Source organism: Lissotriton vulgaris, chromosome 1_1 (genome assembly GCF_964263255.1).
Source record: "Lissotriton vulgaris chromosome 1_1, aLisVul1.2, whole genome shotgun sequence".
Lineage (NCBI taxonomy): Eukaryota > Metazoa > Chordata > Amphibia > Caudata > Salamandridae > Lissotriton > Lissotriton vulgaris.
Genome location: NC_141685.1, coordinates 1,378,648,629 through 1,378,676,215, shown reverse-complemented (window position 1 = coordinate 1,378,676,215; position 27,587 = coordinate 1,378,648,629). Strand labels below are relative to the sequence as shown.

The following is a 27,587-nucleotide window of genomic DNA, read 5'->3' as shown; positions in this document are numbered from 1 at the left end:
CAGGTAATTTCTGCACCTGGTTTCAAGCTTGGATGTCTGTAGACTGTTTGTCAGGATGTTTAAGAATCTCTGTGCTTGAGCAGTTGGGTTTTGGCTGCTTTACAACTATTGGAGGCATAGGACAGCTTTTCTATGTGTTTAGCCTTACGTGAACCTTTACTTTTGTTCTCAATTGGGAGCAGCTCGTAAACAGAATGTCGATACAGGTCCCTACCAGGGCTCTCTCTTGGTGCTCGAGTCGAGATGACTGCAATTACATATTTTGCGGAGTTGCATCATGATGTCTTCAGTCAGATTGAGCATATTGATGAATTTGCCAATTACCAGTTTCTGTTGTACTTTCTTTTGCCTCATAATCTGAAGAGTCAGGGCAACTTTAGCAAGAACCCTTAGAAAACTGCCACGAATCATATTGTAGTTTGATTTTTTCAACTTATTTTTCGGAACCTGTCTCTCTTTGTTTAATGTTATGGTTGTCTTGATTTAAATCTTATTTCCAAAAATTGTTATTTCCTCTTGTGTTTTAGATGCTCTTTGACTAGTAGTTTGAATAAAACCAACATATTTATTTCGTTCACTGTGCATAAGGTTATACATTTTGGCAAATTGTTTCAACTTTTTTTTTTTTGAAGCTCTAGGTTTTTCCTTTGATTTTCTGCTAGGGTAGCATCTTTTGCTTTTATCGCTTGCCTCACTTCGACACTACTCAGCTGCGCTTTCTTGTTCTCTTTTGACTTCTGTTCCCTATCGATAGCTTTGATCTGAGCTAGGTGTGTCAGATTAACCACCTCTGCCAGACAATCACCTTGCTACTTGACAAACTTTTCCACTTCTGCAAAACACTGTTCCACCATGCGGATTTCTATCTCTATGAGGGTGTGTCGATGGGACACTTTAGGCTTGACCTTTCCACTCCTTTCCGGAGTTCCTTCTTCTGTTCTGCTGCTGCTCCAACCTGGGTGGGGAATGTGTCCAGTCCAAGTTTTAGTTTCTGAAAGAAAACTTGTGTATGCGGTAGGACTTCCTGGGCAAACTTTAATCAAAATTCTAGCTTCTTCAAACTTTGCAATTCCCTTTCCTTCTCACGTTGTCTTCGAGTGAGGGACTCATGTTGTATATGTTTCTTCATAACATCGTGAGGAATATTACGATCTATAGATGCTCTGTTCCCCAAGGACACTGCTTCAATTTCTTTGGCAATTTCTGATAATTTGGTTAGCTGATTTCATTTTTGTTCCTTGCTTTCAAGGAACACTCTCTTTTGCACTACTTCCTTCATTGTCTCTGTCAGTCTGATGTCGTTAACCAACTCATTGCATTGCTCTCCAAAGCCCGATTTTCTCTTCTCCGTGTCTATAATTTTGTGGTTAAACTTCTCCATCAACTTCGGGAGCTGAACGGGAGTATTTTGAAGCTGCACCACTTCAATTTTTATAACTTCCTCTTGAACACGGCACTTCTGGATGACCTGCTCCCCTTTCTGAATCTGCTTCTGCTTGAGAACTACATCTTTCTTTAGTACCTTAATTTCCATTTTTCTCTGGGTATTTTCTTTAGTCAGTACGCAGGTTTGTGTCAAAATCTTACTTTTCTTTTCCACTTCCACAGTTTTGAGTATTCTCTGCAATTCAGCTTGGAACCAGTTCTTCTCTGCCTGTAAAGAGGCCATCCAGAACACCAATTGGAGTTCTCGTTCTTCAATCTCATCGAGATCGTTGCTGTACTGCAGGAGCGGCATTCTCATATGTGAGGCCTCGGAATCTGCAGCTTCGGGGAACTGATCTGCCTTTCTGAGTACTCTAAGTTGCTTTTCCAGTTCAGCAATATATAGTTTCATCAGTTGAATCTAAGACTCCTGTACACTTTTCAATGTACCGTTTGGCAATGTATACTTTAACTTTAACACGACTACTCTGGTTCCGGGGATATTTCCAGAGGCAACTAACTCGTTCAGACCTTTAAAAACAGGGATTGCAGAGACATTATTTTTCTATCTTATTTTTAAAGTCCTTCTTCGTTGATGTTAAATGTCGAAGCAATCGCGTACTAAGGAGACTTATTTTTTTTATGAGCTTTAGCAATTTATAAGTTACTTCAATCGCATGTTGCTTTTGCAAATCTAAAAGGATGTTGATTTCAGACAGCTGCATTCTAAATTGTTCAGTAAGGGTATACTCCTCATTCTACCATTTTACTAGATTTTCAGCTTCACTCAATTTTCAGTCTGCCCTTCCGCTGCTATGTCGTTGGCAGCTAAAGTGGTGCGCTGTGTGTACTTAATTTCACTTCACTTAGTGCTGAGTGGTGTGCACATTACCTTGTGACATGCACTGTGGCTGCAGCAGTAGGGTGGTGTGCGCATCACAGAGTGGCAAGCACGTGAGTTGTGGCAACAGAGCCTTGGTGCAGCGCTGAGGGTATATAGGGTATAGCAAAGACTATAGCAGCAACCAAAGGATAAGAGGCACGGGTAGTGACAGGGTTGGTGAGCATATCACCGTGTAGAGGTTACGTTCGTTACTGACGGTAACCTTGGCAACTCAGCTGATTGCAAAGCATTTCAATAAAAGTACAAAATGTCTGCTTCACGTTGCGCGACTACATCAGCACGTCGCATGGATGCGTGGAAATGGACGAAGGTTCGACGGAACGATAGAGCTGGACTGCACTGTAGCTGCGCAATGCCGCTGGGATGCACTGTCCCTAAGGGAGGTTGCTGCCTAGCAGCACATAGCGCATGTAGAGGTGGCGCTTGTACCAGAGCGCGGACCCATGCAAGCCTGACTCACGGTTTGGAAGATGACATCAGGGCCACTCTGGGACTTCAACATTTCTCCCTTGTTTTTAGGAAAAAAGAAAGTGATCACCTCAGGACATCCCCTGTCGCGTTGCAGGATGTGAGTTGCTGTCAGAGAGGTGTCGCTAACCTGCTGACGGTAGGAGACTGTGTTATGTCTTTAAAATAATACTCCACACTTAGGTAAGTTGAGAGCAGACTTGTGGTCTGCTTTAACGCCTTGCGTGCGGTGCAGATTTTCGCGGTGCGCTGCAGATTGCAAAAACCCACATTTATGAGTGTACGAGAGGTGCACCTAATGACGAACTGAGCTCGTCATGAGCGTCGAAGGGGTTAATGGTAAAAGCACGCAGCATAAGAAATCACAGCCTTCAGGTCCGGAGATTCAGCTTAACTGCCGTACTCCCGAACCTGTCTCCTGAACCAAGAACCCCACAACCATTCTAATTCTAACCTACTACATCATGGAAACTAAGATCATAACACATCTTCCCTCTTAAAACAAACAGAAATAAAAATAAAACAATATATAGAAAAACTACAATGTGAGAGACACAATAAAAGAAATGGTGTCATTACTGTAAAACATAATCTTTGAGAAAATGTGGAGTACGAGAAATTCTACTGCTTGCTCTGGGTATTATAACAGAATTATCACTTGTTCCGGACCCAACATTATCACAAAGATCCAAACCTCCTCCTCCTTCCAAAGGGATAGAAATATCAAAAGATTCATTGTTAATAATATCATGTGTACTGGAAACATCACAACTATTGTGAGTAGTTGAAAGAGATTGATCAGGGAATGACAAGTTTAGATTAGTTGAAAACCCTTAATTACCTGAATTTTCATGAATGGCATTAGTAAAGTCCTTATTTTTTATTAAAACCACATTTCTTTTGTTCCACCACTTCCCATTCTCTACTAACACAGAATATTTAGAAACCTTGACAATGCGTGTATGTGGAAAAAATTTAGATCTTAGCCCTTTTTTGCCAACTGGTCTCTTAATTTTGACTAAATCTTTGACAGACAATGAAATGTCCTTTACTTTTTTTTTAGAGTCATAATATGATTTCATCTTCCTTTGTGCATTTTCAACAGAAGACCGTATCTGACTTAAATTAGGAATGTCATTGACAGCATCAGTATGTTCAAGAACCCAAATAGGACTAAGCTTTGGTGAGTCGAGGGCTATACAAGAAGGTATAACATAACATAACATAACCATGACGTCCTTTAAGTAACATAAAAGGTGGAACACCTGTAACAGAATGAGGAGTATTAGTGAACAAGTGAAGAACCTGGGTATTTGGATAGACAACAAGATCTCCTTTGAGCAACACACCACTCGGGTGGCCGGACAATGTTTCGGCATTTTGAGAAATATGCGGAAAACATTGGACCTACTCCCCACAACAGCCAGAAATACCATAGTCCATGCTCTTGTTACTTCGAGATTGGACTATGGGAACGTCCTGTATTTAGGAGCCAATAACAGATGTATCCCTAGGCTTCAGGGGATACAGAATATGGCGGCCCGCATGATCTTGAAACTACCCAGAAAAGCATCATCTAAGAAAGCCCTGGAATCCCTCCACTGGGTTCCGATCAAAGAACCGGTGCTCTATAAGACCTTACTGCTCAGCCATCGTATCATACAGGGAAAGGGGCCATCCTATCTGTTGGATCTATTGAACCCTTATATCCCGGGCCGTGACTTGAGATCGTCCGGGAAAGGGCTGGTGAAGGTTCCTAGGTTCAGAAGAGCTCGGATGGGCGGACGCTTCTTCCGAGTACAAGCTGCCCAACACTGGAATAAACTCCCACATGAAATGAGATCAGAGACTTTGGAATGCACCTTCCGGAAACAACTTAAAACCTACCTCTTTCCTCTGGTTAGAGAATGAGGAGGTTAGTAGGAGAGAACTGGGTGGGGATGATTTGTCTGTTGGTTAGGGCCAGCGCCGGGACACACTGCTCCCAGTGTAACCATGCGCTCTATAAAATGTATTATTATTATTATTATTATTATTATTATTATTATGATAACTCCCCAATTTCTTTTGAACTGCTTCTTGAATTAATTCACCCTGTAAAGAAGCTTGTTGAATAGTCTCTTTAATAATTTTGTTAACCCTTTCTATCATACCATTTCCCTGAGGACTATAAAGTGCAACAGTTAAATGTTTTACACCCATGTTTTGTAAGAATGTTTCGATACAATAAGATTTAAATTGAACTCCGTTGCGGGAGACTAATGTTTTGGGTATACCTTCACGCCTGAAAAGATCACAAAGCATTTGCACTACAATAGCTGTGGAAGGTTCTGAAATAAATTTGCACTCAATCCACTTGGAGAAGTAATCAACTACTACCAATGCATACCTGAAATTATAATGAAGATTATACATAGGACCAATGAAATCTACACCTAATTTCTCCCAAGGACCATTATGAAAGCTAACAGGATTAAGAGGTGTATTGTAAGCATGGGCGGAAAATCCGTTACGCTCGCGGATTTTGCGGATTTTCGGGAAATCCGCAATCCGCGAGATTTGCGGATTTCCCGCAAAATCCGCAAATTCGCACGCAGCGGATTTTTTTGGCGGCGCGCGGCGTTGGTGATACAATTTTTGCGGCGCGCGGCGTTTATCATCGTTTGCCGAGTTGTTTTTTTCGATAGTTTGCGAGTGCTGCGCCATTTTGGATCTTGCTGTGTGATCCCGCGGGAATTGGCGAGCACGATTACGTCATCGCGGCTTGCCAGCGATAGTTTGTCAACGCGAGTACAGCGAGATCACGTCTCGCGGTACTTCGCAATTGCGAGATTTGAGATGCGGCGAGCGAAAATATAAATTTGCAATTCTGCACAAGAAATCCACCAGCAAGCAGCATAAACCTTCTAGAAATGATGATTTTTATGTGAATAACTCCTTAGTTTGACATTTGCCTGCACTTTTTTAGCGAGGAGTCCATTTTGGGGAGGGGGGCAGGGGGGTGGGAGGAAGGAAGTGCCCCACAGTCTTCAACTTCCTGTTCCTGTTCAGCAGGCTCCTCCCAGTGCTTTGTCCATCTCCTGGTCACTTTTCATTAGGATCTGGAGCTGGAAGGATTACTTTTTGTGGATGCTGCTGGATCTTTGGATTTGAGGCCTTTTTGACTTTCTTTGGATCACTGTTGGATTAGAAATTTTACAAGTAAGTTTGTTTGGGGCATTACAGTTGCTGCAACTAAAATTTTGGAATTTTCGATTTTTGGGCTGTTTTGGGGCCTTTTGCCCAGGGGTACTCAGTGGTGGGTGGACTGATTCTTTCTGTGGGTTGTCTTGAACTTAAACATCATGGAGGCCATAGATGAATTGGGATTGTGCTGATTTTTCTGTGTTTTTCGATTTTTGACCTGTTGTTGGGGCCTTGACCAGGGGTAGTGAGTGGTGCATGGGCCTAGTCTTTCTGTGGGCTGTCTTGAATTTAAACATCATGGAGGGCATGGATGGAATGGGATTGTGCAGATTTTTCAGTGATTTTCGTTTTTTGGGCCTGTACTTGTGGCCTTTTCACCAGGGGTATTTGAGTCTAGCATGGGCCTAGTCTTTCTGTGGGCTGTCTTGAATTTAAACATCATGGAGGGCATGGATGGAATGGGATTGTGCTGATTTTGCAGTGTTTTTCGATTTTTGGGGGTGTTCATGGGGAGGGACATGCCATGTGGCTGGTGGCCATTTTGAGTGCAGCTACAGGCACTGGCCATGTGCTGGCAGGCAAGTGGCCATTTTGAATGCAGGCTTTGTTGTTAGGCCTCCAACCATTTTGCCTACTTTTCAACCTTTATTTATGCCCAGGGGCAGTGAGTCTTGCATGGGCCTAGTCTTTCTGTGGGCTGTCTTGAATTTAAACATCATGGAGGGCATGGATGGAATGGGATTGTACAGATTTTTCAGTGATTTTCGTTTTTTGGGCCTGTACTTGTGGCCTTTTCACCAGGGGTATTTGAGTCTAGCATGGGCCTAGTCTTTCTGTGGGCTGTCTTGAATTTAAACATCATGGAGGGCATGGATGGAATGGGATTGTGCAGATTTTTCAGTGATTTTCGTTTTTTGGGCCTGTACTTGTGGCCTTTTCACCAGGGGTATTTGAGTCTAGCATGGGCCTAGTCTTTCTGTGGGCTGTCTTGAATTTAAACATCATGGAGGGCATGGATGGAATGGGATTGTGCTGATTTTGCAGTGTTTTTCGATTTTTGGGGGTGTTCATGGGGAGGGACATGCCATGTGGCTGGTGGCCATTTTGAGTGCAGCTACAGGCACTGGCCATGTGCTGGCAGGCAAGTGGCCATTTTGAATGCAGGCTTTGTTGTTAGGCCTCCAACCATTTTGCCGACTTTTCAACCTTTATTTATGCCCAGGGGCAGTGAGTCTTGCATGGGCCTAGTCTTTCTGTGGGCTGTCTTGAATTTAAACATCATGGAGGGCATGGATGGAATGGGATTGTGCAGATTTTTCAGTGATTTTCGTTTTTTGGGCCTGTACTTGTGGCCTTTTCACCAGGGGTATTTGAGTCTAGCATGGGCCTAGTCTTTCTGTGGGCTGTCTTGAATTTAAACATCATGGAGGGCATGGATGGAATGGGATTGTGCTGATTTTGCAGTGTTTTTCGATTTTTGGGGGTGTTCATGGGGAGGGACATGCCATGTGGCTGGTGGCCATTTTGAGTGCAGCTACAGGCACTGGCCATGTGCTGGCAGGCAAGTGGCCATTTTGAATGCAGGCTTTGTTGTTAGGCCTCCAACCATTTTGCCTACTTTTCAACCTTTATTTATGCCCAGGGGTAGTGAGTCTTGCATGGGCCTAGTATTTCTGTGGGTTGTCTTGAATTTAAACATCATGGAGGCCATGGATTGAATGGGATTGTGCTGATTTTGCAGTGTTTTTCGATTTTTGGGGGTGTTCATGGGGAGGGACATGCCATGTGGCTGGTGGCCATTTTGAGTGCAGCTACAGGCACTGGCCATGTGCTGGCAGGCAAGTGGCCATTTTGAATGCAGGCTTTGTTGTTAGGCCTCCAACCATTTTGCCTACTTTTCAACCTTTATTTATGCCCAGGGGTAGTGAGTCTTGCATGGGCCTAGTATTTCTGTGGGTTGTCTTGAATTTAAACATCATGCAGGCCATGGATTGAATGGGATTGTGCTGATTTTGCAGTGTTTTTCGATTTTTGGGGGTGTTCATGGGGAGGGACATGCCATGTGGCTGGTGGCCATTTTGAGTGCAGCTACAGGCACTGGCCATGTGCTGGCAGGCAAGTGGCCATTTTAAATGCAGGCTTTGTTGTTAGGCCTCCAACCATTTTGCCTACTTTTCAACCTTTATTTATGCCCAGGGGTAGTGAGTCTTGCATGGGCCTAGTCTTTCTGTGGGTTGTCTTGAATTTAAACATCATGGAGGCCATGGATGGAATGGGATTGTGCAGATTTTTCAGTGATTTTCGTTTTTTGGGCCTGTACTTGTGGCCTTTTCACCAGGGGTATTTGAGTCTAGCATGGGCCTAGTCTTTCTGTGGGCTGTCTTGAATTTAAACATCATGGAGGCCATGGATGGAATGGGATTGTGCTGATTTTGCAGTGTTTTTCGATTTTTGGGGGTGTTCATGGGGAGGGACATGCCATGTGGCTGGTGGCCATTTTGAGTGCAGCTACAGGACTGGCCATGTGCTGGCAGGCAAGTGGCCATTTTGAATGCAGGCTTTGTTGTTAGGCCTCCAACCATTTTGCCTACTTTTCAACCTTTATTTATGCCCAGGGGTAGTGAGTCTTGCATGGGCCTAGTATTTCTGTGGGTTGTCTTGAATTTAAACATCATGGAGGCCATGGATTGAATGGGATTGTGCTGATTTTGCAGTGTTTTTCGATTTTTGGGGGTGTTCATGGGGAGGGACATGCCATGTGGCTGGTGGCCATTTTGAGTGCAGCTACAGGCACTGGCCATGTGCTGGCAGTCAAGTGGCCATTTTAAATGCAGGCTTTGTTGTTAGGCCTCCAACCATTTTGCCTACTTTTCAACCTTTATTTATGCCCAGGGGTAGTGAGTCTTGCATGGGCCTAGTCTTTCTGTGGGTTGTCTTGAATTTAAACATTATGGAGGGCATGGATGGATTGGGATTGTGCTGATTTTGCAGTGTTTTTCGATTTTTTTGTGCTCTATAACTGAACTGATGTTCCTCTGTCTTCCATTTCTTTTAGGTGCACAAGACTCAAGAGAACCACCAGTGCCTGGAAGAAGTCCTGCAGCGGTGTGTGTGTGCAGCATAACGTCACGCGACGTCACGTCTGGCCTCAGACAACTCTACAATTCGTGCAACTGCGGCCTGCTGTCTGACCTGCTCTGAAGAAGATGGCCCCGCCCCCAAAGAAAGTTCTCCGTAGCTCCTCTAGCAAGAAAGTTGCTAGTAAGGAGCAGAAGAAGCAAGTTACCAAGGAGGCTGGTGTGCCACCCGCCACTTTTTTTGGGAGCAAAAAAAAAAGTACGCCTGCAGCAGCAGGATCTGCTGGGGACCAAGCTGGGAGCAGCACCCCTGCTCCATTGGGTTCAGTGCCTCCACCACCACGCCAACTTAAGTCAAAGCCCTTGAGTGCTTCAGAGGCAGTCAGTGTACTTCTCCAATCACCATCGACCAGTGATGTTGGCTCATCGCAAGAAAGTAGCAGCAATGTCCCTGAATCAACACAGGTTGTTGTAACTCATCTGACAAGTGTTGAACAACCACAGCCGCAACAACAACACCATGTGCAAGTACACGCCCAAGTACATGTGGAAGGAGAGGCAGCAAAAGGAGATGCGCAAGCAAAGGTGCATGGAGGTTCACAAGTGCCCACAATAGTTGTTCCTCCCGAAGTAGGGGCACATCAGGAAATCGACAATGAAGCCGAGGTATCATTGGAAGCCACTCCTCCTGATGATCATTCATTGTCTTCCACATCCCTAGCAAGGAAAAGATCAAGGGGGGTGTCTACATCTTCTTCAAGCCCACCTCCTTCTGATGCAAGTGATCCGTCTTGGGAACCACAACTGCGGTCTGACAGTGAGGCACACCATGATCTGACACCGGTACCTAAGCGTAAAAGGAAGGTCGTCCAAAAACTCAAACCTATGGAGTGTGATGAGGCTCAACAAGAAGTGACAGATACTGCTGGTGATGAAGCCTCTCACGATGACGACGAGCCAGTCATCACAAAGGTCACTGCAGCCCCACCGGGCATGCAGCAAAGAGACATTTTGACCCTATCCCGAGAAGCTGCTGAGCGTGATGATGATGTCGGCGAGGAGGCAATGGAAATGGAATCATTAGATTTGGAGTTAAGTAGTACACCAAAACCTACCGCTTCCATATTTCTTCGCAAGAAGGTACCCACCTCGTCCTCAACCTCAATTCGTGGTGGTGAAAGTGCAAAACGTACTGAAGTTCGGCAATCCACATCCTCCACTTCATCTGGCATTAGCAGCAGGACCACCACCACCAGTATCGCCGCCTCCTCCGGCCCCAAAGACATTTCAAGTCTCCAGTTTGGGACTTCTTTAGTGTTTGCCCAAAAAAGGAAAACGTAGCCATTTGTAGCCTTTGTAAGCTTCGAGTTAGTCGTGGTAAGCTTGGTTCTAACTATGGTACCGGAGGCCAGAGAGGTCATCTTGAGAGAAGGCACCCTGTCCAATGGTTTCCGCACCTAGAGGCGGTCAAGAAAGCCGGAATTGCACGTAATGAAAACGTTGATTTTTCATCTGCTGATGACGATGAGGTAGAAGAAGACGATTCAAACACTTCACTTACACCCAGTTCCCATGTCAGCAGCACACCCCATGGGAGCCACACTAAGAGTGTGGGAGAGAGTGAGACATCAATGCGGAAAAGTTCATCAGCGAGCGTAACTGGGTCGAAGAGATCATCATCATCCCGTAAATCATTGGTCCAGGGCAACATTAAAAAGATGTTGTTTACAGAAGCACAATATGAACCCAACCACCCAATGACCCGTCTGTATAACACTAAGCTGGCTAAAATGCTAGCTCTGGACCTTCTCCCTTTTTCTTTTGTAGAAGGGGTTGGTTTTCTAGAATTAGTGACAGCGCTCTGCCCTAAATGGAAGGTTCCTAGCCGGTTCTATTTTGCACGAGTTGCGGTTCCAGCACTACATGAAGATGTTCTGAAGGTGATTGGGGCAGCTTTGCAGAAGAGTGCTGTTCACACTATACATCTGACAACAGACATGTGGACCAGTGGCGCAGGCGCTGATTACATGTGCATCACTGCACACTGGGTCTCTTTTTCAGGAGCTAAAGCAAAGCTAAACTCAGGTGTTGACACTAACATTGTTTTTAAAGGTGCTCGGAAACATGCAACACTAGCCATGTTTGGTTTGGAGAAACGTCACACAGCAGAAAACATTTTGGATGTCTTTAACACAAAGGTCCTTAACTGTCTGTCCCCACTAAAACGCAAGGTTGGTTATGTTTCCACGGACAATGGCTCCAATATAGTTAAGGCCATGAGGGACGGTTACTATTTCAGAGTGCCGTGTTTGGCGCACTGTATAAACCTGGTTGTCCAAAAATTCTTGGGTAATAAAGGCAGTGCAGCGTACGGTGTATTGGACACCTGCCGAAAAATGTGCAAGCATTTCAGCCATTCTTTTAAGGCCCGGAAGCAGCTGAGGAGCCTGCTATATCAACATCAAATGCCAGTGAAAGCACTCATCCAGGAGGTGGTAACACGTTGGAACTCAACCTTCTACATGCTTGAGCGTCTGTATGAGCAGTATACGGAACTCGATCAATATTTCTTTAAAGAGGGTGCAGAGGAGCTGAGGATGGGTGGGCCGCAATGGAACATAGTTGAAAGCCTGACACGCATGCTTCGTCCTTTTGAGTTCTTCACGCGTGCAGTCAGCAAGGAGGACTCTAATTTGGGAAAAGCTATCCCATTGTTGTACATGCTGGAGGACCAACTGAAGGAGGTGTGTTCTGTGTTTAGAAAAGATAAAAACCAAGACTCTTTGCTTCTGGCCGAGCAATTATTAGAGCTCCTACAAGGTGATGAACGTCTTAAAAAGATCCACTCAGAACAGCATTACATTTGTGCTACTATTCTGGATCCACGCTACAAAAAGGCGCTGGCAGACCAAGCATTCTTTCCTTTTGATGATGAACATGTTCTAAAGTACAAACGTTGGCTAGCCTTGTCAGCCAAGAAGTTTGAAACAGAACGGCTGGAAATTGAAGGAAATGGCAGTACATCAGCAGGCCATCCCCAGTCAAAACAATCCACTTCTGCACCTGTGGCTGTGGCACAAGTGACCTCTCAGCCGTTAAAGACACCGGCAACCGGATCATCTGCACGAAAGACAACAGAAACATTGGAGGCTGAAGAGGATTGGCTAGCTCTGCGTGGGTTTGGTTCTCAAAAGGTCAGAGGCACAGCAAGAGCTAAGCAAAGTGGAGGAACCTTGGATGAGGACCTTGAGTCGATGGTGAAGGACTATCTGAATGACTCAACAGAGGTCTATGTTAATTCTGACCCATTGGCGTATTGGCATGGGAAAAAAGAATTGTGGCCACAGCTCACCAACCTGGCTTTAAACTACTTGTCTTGCCCACTCGCAAGCTTGTCTTCTGAACGGGTTTTCAGTGCGGCTGGTGGGATTGTAACTCCCAAACGGAGCCGCCTCTCGCCCAAAAATGTGGAGAGGTTAACAATGATCAAGATGAATCAGCACCTCATACCACCAGATTTCAGAGTACGAGAGAGCGTGCCGGATGAAGAGGAGGTGGCCAGCAACATAGATGAGGGAATTTCTACTCTGTCAGGTGACACTGAGCTCTCCCTGTCTGAATTCGCAGAGTATGATGACGAAGCCTTATTCTTATTCCTGGACCGTGATACCGACTTCGAGCCCTGAAAATGAGACAACGAATCAATAACTTTCTTTTTCATCCTTATTCACTTTTATTCCTGTGTGTCTGTCTTTCTTTGTTGTGCACAGTTAATATAATTCAAACTTTAATCAGATAATCACAAAAACAAGCCCATCAGCAGAACTGTCTTCACTTGTTTGCTAATTTATTTGAAGGTGCCGCAGTCTGCATTCCTCAGGTTCACAAGTTCAGAAGAACATGCTCCTCTATCCTTCTCCTCCAGACTCCTATTTCCATCAAAGCAGAGGGCTGGTTTACGCCCAATGAAGAAAGACTCAGCACTTGTGGGGGTGTTGTTCTACCTCTTTGCAGGTGAGTTGACGGGTCTGGGGCCATTGCTGGGAAGCACTAAAAGTGGTTTGGACCAAATCCGAGGCGGAAAATTTTTTGTGTTTTTGATGACTTGCTTGCCTTTGAGGTGCTCTTAGGGGGGGTTCCGTCTGTTTGTGGGTGAGTTTCGTGGTCTGGGAGCATTGCTGGGACACTCTAATCTTGATTGCATTTGCTTTTCAGGAAATCCGTCGTGCCAACCCCGACTTATGGCCTAGCTACGCAGCGCGTTTGGACCGAAGGCCCAGAAATATTGCAAGTATGAGATTTTGCTTTTGGCCTGTTTGGGGGTGTTATGCTTCTTGGCGGGTGGGTTGACGGGTCTTGGGGCATTCCTGGGAAGGTCTAATACCGGGTAGAAGTGGTTGGGACAAAATCCAGGCCAATTTTTTTTTGGCTATTACTGACATTTTGCTCTATGTAGCGTTTTCGGGGGCCTGTTTGGGGGGCTTCCTGGTGTTTGTGGGTGAGTTTCGTGGTCTGGGAGCACTGCTGGGACACTCTAATCTTGATTGCATTTGCTTTTCAGGAAATCCGTCGTGCCAACCCCGACTTATGGCCTAGCTACGCAGCGCGTTTGGACCGAAGGCCCAGAAATATTGCAAGTATGAGATTTTGCTTTTGGCCTGTTTGGGGGTGTTACGCTTCTTGGCGGGTGGGTTGCCGGGTCTTGGGGCATTCCTGGGAAGGTCTAATACCGGGTAGAAGTGGTTGGGACAAAATCCGCGCGGAAAAGCCTTTAGTTTTGGCACTTTTTGTAACTTAGGGTTCGTTAGGGTTAGCCCTAGCAGCAGGATTGCATGTGTTTCGGGGTGTTCTAGATTTTTCCAACTGAGATCTGGGGTCTTAGAGCACTCGTGAGAATGTGTAATTTTGGTTGCAAGTCATTTGAAGAAAATCCATGGTGGGAAAGGGGGGATTTGGCATAGTTAAAGAAAGCCTTTGCCACTATTCTTAACTTAGGGTTCGTTAGGGTTAGCAGTATTTCTATTGCATGTGTTTGAGTGGGGGGGATTTCGAGTCTTGGAGCGATGCTGGCTATGGCTACTTTTGCTTGGTTGCTTGCAAGTGGTTTGAATGCAATCCACGGTGGGTAATGGGTAATTAGGAAGGGGGTACTTCGGCCTACTTTTACTTTCAAAGTAAGTTTTGTCACCAGTTTTCTGCTAGGCCTCGTTTTTTGAGATTTGATTGGGGGTCTTCTACATTTTTGCGACTGGCTTTAGTAAGGGTCTGGGTGGGAGCACTGCTAGGAAGATCTAATTTTGTTCTAAAACACAGTTTACAGTACACCTAGCTTGAGGGGCAAGATCCGCTACATTAATTTGCCCATACTTATTTATCCTTCAAAAGGTGACTCAGAGTACGCACTTTCAAAAATATTGTACTGTCTACTAGGAAAAACAAATTGTGACTTTTTGCACTCCACAGCCTACATACCTTATATTTATTTATCAGTGGTGTTGTAATATTATATCACTTCCTGTTTTTCGTTGAATAATTACAGGCCGGGTTTCAGTCTCTGCAATGGGGAAAAAAGGATGGAGTCAGGCTTCACAGTAGCGAGCCACAATTCAGCATCAGGCAGGCAGTGGACAGGGTGTCTTCTGGTGACCAACATCGATGGACGAAGCGTCGGCTGCAATGGAGGAGTGCCGCTAATAGGAGGATTTTTTTTCTGCAGGCAACTTACTTACCACTTCCAACAGGACCACTACAACCACATAGATACAGTATCCCTTGCCTTTTTCTCTGACTGTGACTGCATTTCTTGGCTCTCTCTCGGCTTCTACATTGATCCCTTAACACATCACTTAGTCCACTCCACTATCACATCTGCACCACACATAGTCATTTGTAAGTGCTCCTACGTAATTCGCAAGTCGCAGCACGCCCCAGGCCGTAGAGGACTGGGATGGCCCCAATGATGAAGCATGTAACCAAGGGGCAACCCTGGTGAGTGAGGGGACACCTAGAAAAAAAGCAATTTCTCCTTTTCTATCTACTATACCTTCCAGACCAACCCCACTGAGTGTTGTTGTGAATGGATTTATAGTGACCAGCAAGGTTCTCGGGTATCTGGCTACAGAGACCTTATGTTGAATATCGTTATCAATAATTTACACATAGGCCCTTTACTGTTGCATTCTTTCTTCCACAGTTGTCGAATGTACTACTTACTTTTCACTGACATGCATGCAGTAGTGCATGCACTTTCAAAGATTGATGGATAGGTTTGTACCCAAAGAATTGTTTATGTTCAATTGTTTGTCTATGCTGTGCTTTTTTTTACAGGGTGTCTTCTGGTGACCAACATCGATGGACGAAGCGTCGGCTGCAATGGAGGAGTGCCGCTAATAGGAGGATTTTTTTTCTGCAGGCAACTTACTTACCACTTCCAACAGGACCACTACAACCACATAGATACAGTATCCCTTGCCTTTTTCTCTGACTGTGACTGCATTTCTTGGCTCTCTCTAGGCTTCTAAATTGATCCCTTAACACATCACTTAGTCCACTCCACTATCACATCTGCACCACACATAGTCATTTGTAAGTACTCCTACGTAATTCGCAAGTCGCAGCACGCCCCAGGCCGTAGAGGACTGGTATGGCCCCAATGATGAAGCATGTCACCAATGGGCAACCCTGGTGAGTGAGGGGACACCTAGAAAAAAAGCAATTTCTCCTTTTCTATCTACTATACCTTCTGTCAGGTTACGCAGCCCCTAAGCGCCTACCGTACTATGAAACTACATTTCCCATGAGTAGGCGGGAGACTTGCAGGAAGTTTATCTGGGGAACAGACGCGCTTCCTGTTGCGCGTTATTCTGGTTTCTGTTCTGCACCGGCATGAGAGCGGACGCTCTGCATGCTTTTCTATCGTGTCTCCTGTGGACTATCACCTCCCCCCCCCCCCCCCCTGAGGCTCAGTGGGGAGCGCTTCCGTGTTCTGTCCTTGGCGGTAGACGGACTTCACGCGTCTTCAGGTAAAGCCGCTCTAAACTCTTCGGCCGCCCGTGCGGTCAGCTGATTACTGCCTGAACGGATTGTTAAGGGAGGTTCTGTGACTGTTTTCTAACAGAATTCTACCTTTGATGAATTCCTGTTTGGTTGAATTGTGTGTGGCGGAGCACAGTGGCGGTCTATACCACGTGTTAGCGTTCACATCGGGGATCGTTTTTGTACTATTAAAACGGAGCGCAGTAGTAAGGACAACTACGCGTCTCCGTTGTATAACTGTGTATTTCAAAGGACCTCCATAACTGGGCATGTAGTGAGGTAACTACAGGCTACCCCAGTTCTCTTTGTGTAGTGCACCGTGGGGTGTGTTGTTGGCAGAATTCAGTGGTGGTCGCAACTACGGTTTTCTGTTTGACCTTCACCAAAGATTCTCTACTGGGTCATTACTTAGAGAGCGCAGTGTTGTAGTTCTTGCTTCCTACACACTACCGTTTCCCTCTTCCTTTTTGTTGGACCATACATCTTTGCTTTGACTATTTGGAACCCCCTTTGTACATTGAGTCCTCTACCAAGTTTGTGGTATGTTGTGAGTAGTGGGTTTGATGTCTTAGTATAACGCGAGTGTGTTTGGTGCGACAGGAGTGTGTTCGTTAACTATATGTTTATGTGTTTCTTAGGCCTTCCTCACAGATTGTGGCAGAAGGGCTATAGTATTTCCTATCCAAGGTCATGTTTTCTTGGTGCTCAGGTACTTGTCTACTTCCTTGGTTATTTAGTGAGACTATATGAGAGTACCCTTGTATGTTAGGACAGCACTTCACTGATGCCTGTCTTGTCTTCTGTTACAGGTATCCTTTCCCTGCTGACCCTACCTTTACCCATCCCACATTTTTTATTTTAGTTTGTTATTTTTCTCCCCCGCCTAATGGCTCGAACACCCTGTGTTTACACTTCTGGGTGTTGGTGACATTTGGAGGTGGAACCATATTTGCATCGACTGGATCACGGGGAGTAAACCTGACACCTTCCAGACCAACCCCATTGAGTGTTGTTGTGAATGGATTTATAGTGACCAGCAAGGCTCTCGGGTATCTGGCTACAGAGACCTTATGTTGAATATCGTTATCAATAATTCCACACAGGCCCTGTACTGTCGCATTCTTTCTTTCCACAGTTGTCGAATGTACTACTTACTTTTCACTGACATGCATGCAGTAGTGCATGCACTTTCAAAGATTGATGGATAGGTTTGTACCCAAAGATTTGTTTATGTTCACAATAGTTTGTCTATGCTGTGCTATTTTTTCTTGTCTCCCAAAACCTTTCCCAAAAACCCCCGTACCCATCCATTTTTCAAACCCTAACCCTCTTCCCCCGGGCTGTGTGGTTTTGATTGATGTGTGACTAAATTATTATTACAGCAATAAATCCACACACTTGCTGGGTGGGGAGGATAAGGTGATAGCAACAGGCTGGTGAAGAAATCCGAGGATATATTCTTACTCTGCTTGACAAAGAACCATTGCTAATGTGAAAGAACTTCAACCGAATTAGTAGTTATACTTTACCATTTGTTAGGCTACAATGTGGCACTGCTCTACTGTACTTCTGTCACCTGCTATATTCTCAGTTGTACCGTTGAATTGCTCAGGAGGACAAACCAGATTTCATTTTCTTTTTTTTCATAGGCATGCAACTGCCACTGTGTCACACCACTAGTACCACCGCTATGAGGAAATTTTATCCGACCAATATTGCCAACGTTATTCGGTGTTTCCCGTGGAGCCAGCCCTGGGTCTAGCCCTACTTTCAAACACAAATTACAGGTAAGATAAGCGTTTGGTGGTTTGGGGGTATAATGGATTATTAGTACGAGAGACGAGAGACTGAAGGTAGTACTACTAAAGTCCTAGGACTCTTGGATTCACTTCACTTAGTCTGTGAGAGGCACTTAGTGTTGAAAACATTTGGGCATTTACACTTAAAGGAAGAAAATGGAACTAAACTTTCAGGAAAACAGTCAACGTTAAACCCCCACCCACCAGGCAAGCAGTAAAAAACAGGTATGCTCAGATAAAGTTTGAAAAAGTATATTTATATCCCTAACAAAATAATCTCCCGCAAGACCCTCCCTAACCCCAACGATTGTCCTTCAAAAGTCCCCAAAAACCCAACTCCCAATTCCCACCCCCCAAAAGTCTCTAAAAAAGGGGCAAGGGACACTATGGGTGGATGCTGTTAACTTTTTGGGCCAGGGCATCATGCTCCTCGCGGAGCAAGGCGAGCTCCTGCTGAAGGCGGGACACCATCAGGGTAGTGCGGCGCAGGCGTGCCTTCACTGCCTTGCAGGTGCAATGCCTGTGAGAGGCAGCTGTTGGCCTTGCTGCTCGGCGGTGGCGTTTGCCTTTGGCAGCCCGGCTCAGTCTGGGTGGACCACTGTGCTGGGTGGCAGCCCGTGGGGCCACGGAGGCCGATGCAGACGATGTTGTTGTAGTTGTCGACTGCACACTTTCCACGTCCTCCAGGGCCACCAGCCGCCGATATTCCGCAACAGTGGCCTCGATCCTCCGTTGCCGGGCCGCTCTAGCCAGCTCCTTCCTCCTTGTTCGTTTGGAAGGAGAACCTATATGAAGAAAGAAAGACATAGTCTGTAACCAATGCTCTTTAAGATTAACTCAATCATTCAGCAGAAATTTGTGTTGCAGTACAACTAGCAACTTGCAAGCGCATTACATAACTATTGAGGCCAGTATCTATCTAACCTCACACTTCTTCATCCTTGCTCTAACATTAGTGGGAGTTTAAGGAACAAATTCTACGAGCACTGTGGACTTCCATTGGAGTCGACTATGAAAGTACACCAGTCTTATTCTTCTTCTTATCTCTTGTTTTGGAAAATTGGTACGTTATTTTCTGCATGCCGGCATAATGCCAGCGCAGTAAACTTGCACCCGAGGAAAAGAGACGCACGCCATGAGGAGTGACCTAGACTTGCGTTGCCGTTGCGTTACTGTACCCGTCCAGTACATGCAGGTGGTGAAGCTCTTACTTTTCTATTACGGGTGGCACTGAGAATACTCTGTTACAACTCAAGGGCTACTGCTTAATTAATTTAACTTTCACCCTACAGTGGAAATGAGTACTGGAAATGGAAAATTGAAGAAGATAAATAATCTGATTATCTATCACTTCACATGGGATGTTTTTGCTTATATATGGGATGACTTTAGGTGCTTTGCTTTTTATTGAGTGACCACTGATACATCCACACATGAATGACTGAGTACTACTAAACTTATTAAGAGAGGTAGGGAGTGGCCACCATAATAACCGGATCTATGCAGTGCTTGCAATACAAACTACTGCTACTATTTATGGTAGTATTTGGACAAAATTAAAAGTTCTTTTCCTTGCCTTTCCTACACTGGAACGGACGTGCGGGTGCAGTGTTACATGCTCTTCAAAGTTACACTTAGTTCATCCACTGACCGTCTACTCTCTCTAGATCATGGGTACTCACAAACTTTCTCTCAGGGGCTACATTTACAGTGTAGTTTGGGGCCGAGGGCTGCACTGGTGGGGGCGGAGTCAGAGGGGGCGGGGCTAAAGCAAAACGATAACTTGTGACCATGAGGTTGCACACAGGTCCCTGCAGCAGATGCCCTCATCCACTGAGCCACCAGACCCAGCATTTATATACATCTCTCTCCCTCCTGCTCTCCCTCCTGCCCTCCCTCCATCTCTCTCTCCCTCCTGCCCTCCCTCTCCCTCCCCCTCTGTCATCTCACTGTGTGTGTGTCTATCTGTGTCAGCCTTCAGCCCGGGTTGAGACCGCTTCCTCAACGCGCACACACAGACAACAACACCAAAGTACTTAACAGGTCTTTAAAAGACCATTAACATATTATTGAGGCTTTGTTTGTTTTAGCGCCCCTGCTTCTCCACCCTGACAATCACTGCTTGCCCGGCCCCACAGAGCAAAGGCTTTGTTCTATTTCACCTCTTTGTGGCCTTGCATCTCCACTCTGCTCTGTGGGGGCCGGGGGAGCAGTGATTGTCAGAGTGGAGATGCAGGGGCGCTAACAGGTGAAATACAAAAAAGCCTCTGCTCTGTGGGGGCCGGGGGAGCAGTGATTGTCTGCAAGGTCTGCGCACCGCCAAGGAAGGCTTGCCGGGCCACCACCGGCCCGCGGGCCGTACTAGGAGTACCCCTGCTCTAGATACACATATGCTATCTAAGAGTCAGATAGTAGCATGATCCAGGTATATGGACACATACAGTTTCTGTGTCACCCACCCAGGCTGTTGTCCTTCCACCCATCATTGCTTCATCATTCACCCAGCCATGCATCTCATATTCTTGCCTTCCCAGCTAGTCTTCAATCTCAATAAGTAAGGAATATATAAGAGCTTACCTCTGGCCGCCACCACCACCGTCTCAACTCTCACAGCCGCCGCCGCCGCCTCCTCCCCTGAAGAATCGCCCTCCGCCTCCGTGTCGAGCACCACCACCTCCACACTGGCCCCGCCACCAGATGTTCCACCTACAAAGTACATTTAAGAATGTTAGAATAAAGCACTCACTAGTCACTAGTATTTGGTCTAGGAATGAAGACATGTGAAAACAATGTAATTTGTGACTGTCTACGTTAAAGTTAAAAAAAATGTCCCTTTTTCCAGGGAAGGTTGTCTTGCTGCACTTTTTGGCACAACTGATGAAGGCTGTTTTTTTAACACGCACCATTTTTCTCCACACAGACAGAAGATGGACTTCTAACAACAAGATCAAGTTGAAACCAGGTGAGAGCTCGGCTCGACCACAAGAAATGTCTTCAATTAATCGTCAGCACTAACCACTTTTCCATTATCAGTTAAACGTTTAGTTTTATTATGACTTCATTTTAATAAATGTGTTTACTTTTAATAAAGCTTTTAAACTTAAATACAATTTGTGTTTTTTGGTCCAGACTAGAGTGACTGAGCGAAAGGTTTTGCAATTTTTGCAAGCATGAGTCCAGATAGAACACTTCAAAAGACATTATGGACAATCCCAGAGGACTGCACTAAGTTGATAGAGCTATTGCTGACTAGAATCATGGGAGTTTCGCCAACCGTGCAATCTTAGTTAGCTACACAGACAGACTAATAAGAATAATCTAGTAATACCACAGGGAGTCATAGTAGAGGCAGGATAAGAATTTAGATACAGTCTACAAGAAGAGCAAAGACAATTTTGAAAAAAGTCAAATGAGGAACGCTAGGAAAAATAGGTACTAGTCTAAAATGAAAACTTACTGGGGCCAGCAGAGGAGCCCTCGCCTGCCCGATCCTGGCCCTGTTGAACAGCATCCGCCGCCTGCTGCTCCTGTGTCCTCCTCTCGCCCCTGGGGGGAGCTGACGTACAACATGAAAGAAAGAACAGAAAACATGGATGATTGTTGCTTGTCAATGTCAACCAAATCAAACATTTCAAAAGAACAATAACAAAATATTTCCGCGAAATTATATTGATTATGGTTACTTTTCATTTATTTGCGGACCTGTGACTTCGAAAGTCACGTAACTCACTAAACAAAGTACTGAAACGTTCACCTAGGACTGGCAGGCAGCAGTCCGCAGGCAAGACGCAAAGTGACAGACAAACTCCATTGTGATTTCAGTCAGATCAGTGACAACACTAACAGTTGCCTGCTACATTACCAGTCATTTAAATAGTCAAACTATCAATCCACCGCCACTATTTTTCTTATTGTCAGGGTTACAAAGGAAGGGGCAGATTTAAGCCCTTGCGGCTCTTTTGCGCCGTTCTTGCGTGACTTTTGTGACGCAGCAGCTAAACAAAAAAGGGCGCCATGGTGCGGTGTATAATATTATAACAACGTGACGCATTTGGGAGATGCATCCCGTTATAAAGCCCTGCGCCATCAGGGGGCGTTCCGGCGCAAGGGAGGGCATTCCTGCGCTGGAACACATCCTAATAGTGGCTGAGGGAAATCTACAAAATATCAATCAGTCACCTTTAGGACAATGATGCGTCACACAAACCCTGCACCTGCTTGAAGCAGACGTACGGCTTGACCCAGCATTGGGGAGATAGGGTACCCCAGAGCATTGATGGAGCTGCGCCATCGTTGCGACGCAACTCCAGCAGTAAAGCTTCGGTGACGTTTTGGGCCCATGGTGCGCCGCATTGCAAATACGGCGCACCATGTTTGGTGGTGGTAGCGGGCCGCACAATTAATGGCGCATCCCTGCTACTTTGCAGGGATGCGACGGTAATTGCAATTCTGCCCCTTAGGGGCATACTTACTTACGCGTTCTGGCGCATCTCCAGATATGCGCCAGATCAAATGCGTCAAGCAAAACTACCCTTGCGACACGGCAGATGTGCCTCATTTACAATGCGGCGCGCCCTGGCGCAAGGGTAGGCACTTGCGTGACGCATCTCGTCACGTAAGAGCGGCGCATCGCTGGAGTCACGTCGCCAACGCAATGCAACTCCAGTAATGCTCAGGGCCACCCAATACTTAACATGCTGTGTCAGTCCTTTCGCCTGCTTCGAGCAGACATAAGGAATTGAATTGACGTAGCAGCGTCGCAGAAGTGCCTGCGTTAAATCTTGTACATTTCACGCAGGCAATTTTGCGAGGCGCACAGCCGCTGGACCGCCCACCCTGCGTACTAGGAACGCACCCATTGTGGTGCAGGCCCATGGCTTTATAACGTGACGCATCTCCCTAGATGCGTCATGCTGTAAATGACTCGCAGGGATGCGGCACGTTTACGCCGCTGTTGCGTCACGCAAGGCAACGTAAACGTGGCGCAAGGGGCTTGTAAATGTAATCTGCCCCCTAGTGTCTAGCATTACGCAGTTCTGTAAAGTACACTCATACATAATAGTTACTCAGGCCAATGAGACCACGAAATAGAAAACAAATAAGCATAGTAGCAACGCCACTGAGAAGGAGAGCAGTGCACCTGAAATGCACAGAAGATTTTGAAATATAATTTAACTACAATGTAATCGTCATCAGCGGCATTATTGGCTTGCTCCATGTAAAAAACAAATATTTGCAATACAACAACACAGAGCAGGAGAAAACATCATAGTAGTGAGTGATTAAATGGCTACTACTACTCACCAAGCCCGGGGATCTCCAAGCCGAGCTGGTCCAGCAGGTCGCGCTCGCGGTCCAGGAGGTCCGTCCAGCGATGGGTGACCTGGCTGTAGGTGCGCTGGACCCCGTAGAGGTGGGATATGGCCCAGCACACCTTCTCCCACCGCTTCCGGCGCTCCCGCATGTTGTAGCCGCCGGCCGTGATCCTGCCGCCTCCCGCGATGGTCCTGGGCAGGCGGCGCTGGACGAAGTAGACCAGCGCGCCCACTTCCTCCGGGCTGAATATCTCCCGTCGCGTCACCTGCTCCCCCCTCAATCTCCCGCATGCTGTCCTGCCACTGGGTCCAGCACTACTCCCCGCCGCCGCTGCGGCCCTCAAGTGCCTGGGCAGCTTCACGGCGCCTGGCTTGACCATGGTCTGGGCAGGTAAGGTAGGAAGAAGTAGAAAATTAAGAAAGAATAGGATAGGGAAGAAGAAAAGAAAAGAGTTTAAAAAAGTAGTTTAAAAGTAAAGAAAAATAGCAGAAAAGACAAAAATATACAGCTAGGAAAAGAGAGGGATAGATAAGAAGCAAAATCGTAAAAAAAAAACTGAAAACAAGCAAAGGATGGCAAAGATACCAAGAGGATTAAACACCATGCCCAGACACAGGAAATGAATGAAAAACAAGATGGCCGGCGCCCGTTCACGAGCGCGAAAGAAAGTTCGCGCGAGATTTTCCTCGCGATCTCGTGCGAACCTGTAGATTTCCCGCGCGATCTTGTGCGAACCTCTACTCGCAATGCGCTTACTGCGCGAGATTATACATAGCGGGCGGAAACGGAAATACGTCACGGAAACAAAATGGCCGCGCCCGTACTCGACCTTGGGGTAAATTCGCGTGTTGCGCTGCAAGCGGCTCGCGAATACTGCAAAAAAACTCGCGAAACAACAAGCCGCAAAAAAAATAAAATGCTCATTCGCACGAATTGGCGGCTTCCGCGGTCGGTTTCGCACGAAAAAAACCGAAAAACGATTTCAGCAAAAGCAAAAGCAATGAGCAGGTGCAAAAGGTCAACCTCATGATTTCTAACGATTCTTTGTAGTGCTTCCTGAGGGGGCCCTCCAGAATTCGGTTGCCTGCTTGCAACTATTTTGTGTGACCCTGCTCTGACCTTAACTGTATGCCACAAAGGTCCTGATTTACAGCTAAAGGAGCAGACAAGCAGGTGCCAGGCTGGAACTTTAAATTCTTTCAGTGACACATTAATTAGCCCCTAATTCATTATTGTCAGTTGGGGCAGGGCAGGTGTTGTTAATAAACTAACCCCAAATTAATTCATGTCAGTTCAAGCAGGGCAGGTGGGCTTGCTTTTCCCCCCCATCTTCTACAGTGATGATGAACCAGAGGGTGGCATTGATGTAACAGAGGGTGGCATGGGTCAAAGAGAGGGTGCCAGTGGTGAAACAGAGGGTGCTGGGAGGCTGTGATGATGAACCAGACGTAGAAACAACATAGTCGCGACCGTTGCGAGCCGACAAGTAAGTTCGCAATTGCGAACTAGTACCAAATCCTCGCGAACTGGCAGGAACAATTGCGAACACACAAAAAAAAAAATCCGCAAATTCGCGGGAATTCGCGGATTTTGCGGATTGCGAATCCGCAAATCCGCAAAATTCGCGAACGCGAGATCCGCAAAATTCGCTCATGCTTAGTGTATTGCGCACCTTCAAAGATTTGTCAGACATGGAACAGCTCATACAACGAGCAACAACATTCTCAACCTCCACATCCATTCCAGGCCACCAGTAAAAAAATCTAAGACGTTTTTTTGTACCAGTCATACCAAGATGACCCTGGGGAGCAAAATTAATGAGCCTCAATCTAAGTTTACTAGGAGGAACTAAGAATTTGCCCCAAAGAACAATGTCGCCTTCCATGGTAAGTTCATCTTTAATTTTACAATAAACATTTAAAACATCATTCAAATTCCTTTCCTCAGGCCAACCTTTAGCTATGTGTTCCTTAATGGTGCCTTGTAGCTTATCTTCCAGAGAAAATTTGATCCATTCAGAATAAGTAATGACTCTTTCCAAAACCACTAAACCATCAACCAAACATACCATACACTCAGTATCATCAATTATAGATTCACTGTTCTCGGTAGATAAATGACATCTAGACAAATAATCAGCTCGTGCATTTTTGCCTCCAGGAATGTGCCTGATGGTAAAATTGAACTCAAACATTTTGGATAAGAGCCTCACAAGTCTTGGGCTTACTTTATCGTGATCACTCTTGGATAATAAAAATACAAGGGGTTTGTGATCAGTGACCAAAATAAACTTACTTCCCCAGAGAAAGGTCTCAAAATGTTTGCTAGCCCAGGCACAGGCTAAAGCCTCTCTTTCTATTGTACTATAGTTTCTTTCAGTTTGAGAAAGTGATCCAGAAGCAAAAGCTATGGTATGTTCAGTGCCTTCCCCAATTGTGTAAGGACAGCCCCCAAACCAACTCCACTGGCATCAACAGTAACTATAGATTGAACATCCTCCCTAAAGGAACGTAAAGCTGGAGCTTTTAAAATGAGATCTTTTAAATTTTAAAAAGCAACTGATTGAACTTCCTCCCATGTGAAAGCTTCACATTTTCTAAGTAATTTTCTCAATGGTTCAGCTTGTAAAGAGAAGCTATCAATGAACCGCGAATAATATTCGCACAACCCAAGAAAAGACCTGAGCTGGTCTTTGTTAGCAGGCGCAGGACTATCAATAAAAGCTTTGACTAGGTCAGACTTAGGTTTTATACCAGACCCTGAGATTTGATGCCCTAAATAATCAATACTGTTGAGAAAAATTTAAAAATTTTCTTTTTTAACAGTAAAACCTTGAATTTCAAGGACATTTAACTCATCAGTCAGAATTTTCAAATGTTCTTCGGTACTGTTAGAAAATACCAAGATATCATCTTGATATGCAAACACATTTTTAAAGTTGCCAAATAGTTCATACATCAACTTTTGAAAGACTGAAGCAGCTGAAGCCAAGCCGAAAGGCATCCTTAGAAATTGAAAAGCACCAAAAGGTGTATTGAATGCCGTAAGTGGGCAAGAATCTATGTTGAGTTCCACTTGATGGTAAGCTGATCTCAAGTCTATACACGGAAAAAAATTGGCACCACCTAAACGAGCTAGCATCTCCTGAATTTTAGGAAGGGGAAAACAGTCAATTAAAATGTTCTTGTTAAGGGATCTCAGGTCAATGCAAAGCTTAATGTCACCTGTATCTTTTTTCTTGGCTACGACAATTGGCGAAATCCATTCAGATGAATTTATAGGTTCAATCACCTTCTCTTTACACAAATTCTCCAAATGTTGCTTCAATTGATCTCTTATAGATAAAGGAACGTTCCTTACTTTATGAATTACTGGTGTAGCATCTTTTTTCAGAATGATTTTATGTCTTTCTTCAAAGAGCTTGTGCTGATTCAATAAAAGTTTTTAGAGATCAGGGTTAAAACTGGGAATGTCAACTAAAGAAATAGGACAAGCAGTGCCAGGTCTTAAGACCATGCCAAATTTCCCTTGGTCTCTCCATCCTAAAATATTGTAACCTTTCTTTGCTACATATATTTTGGTATAGATTGGTCTATCCTCAAATTTTACATCACTATTGAAAAAAACAATCACTCAATAGTGTGTCCCCCAAACGCAATAGTTCTTATGTCAGGTTGCTCAAGAGGAACATGTTGCCAATACTTGTAATATAATTCATCAGTGATGAAAGTCACAGGTGAACCTGAATCTACAGTCACCTGTAACTTAATCTCACCAATGGTGACATCACCCAAAGGTCCACCATCATCAAAATCCGAATCAATAGCAAGTACCATTTTTTTTCACCTTTAACAATACCCACATTAACCTCAGGAACATTTTCAACATGTTCAATAGTAGACACTTTACGAGGAACCTTACACATACGTGAAAAATGTCCAACTTTGTTGCAGTTAGTGCATAATTTCCCCAAGGCTGGACAATTTTTAGCATTTGCCAAATGTGTTAAGGAACCACACCTGAAGCTGGCATATTGCTTCTTAATCTCCTGAGGTTTATGTGCTTGACATTTAGGTTTAGTATACATAGCATTAACATGTTCAACTGGAGTTTCAACTCTATTCCTGTTCAACTCTTTCTGTGCAAGAGCTGATCTTTCAATTCCTCTTGCTAACTCTAAAGTTTCTTCCAAAGAAGGGTTTCTGCAACAAAGGAGCCTTTCTTGTACCTTTTTGTTAAAGCAATTTACAACTAATTGATCCCTTAAATAAGAATCAATGTTACCATCAAATTCACAGGTAGCGATCAATACTCTCAATTCTGTTAAAATGTATCAATTGACTCAAATTCAAATTGACGCCTAGTGTGAAATGTTTT

At 45.1% G+C, this 27,587-nt stretch overlaps 1 pseudogene; it reads right to left on the bottom strand.

Annotated features, from left to right (window-relative positions):
* Window positions 1-210: 210 nt before the first annotated feature.
* On the bottom strand, window positions 211-27,046 carry LOC147750536 (coiled-coil domain-containing protein 146-like; annotated as a pseudogene).
* Window positions 27,047-27,587: the final 541 nt, after the last annotated feature.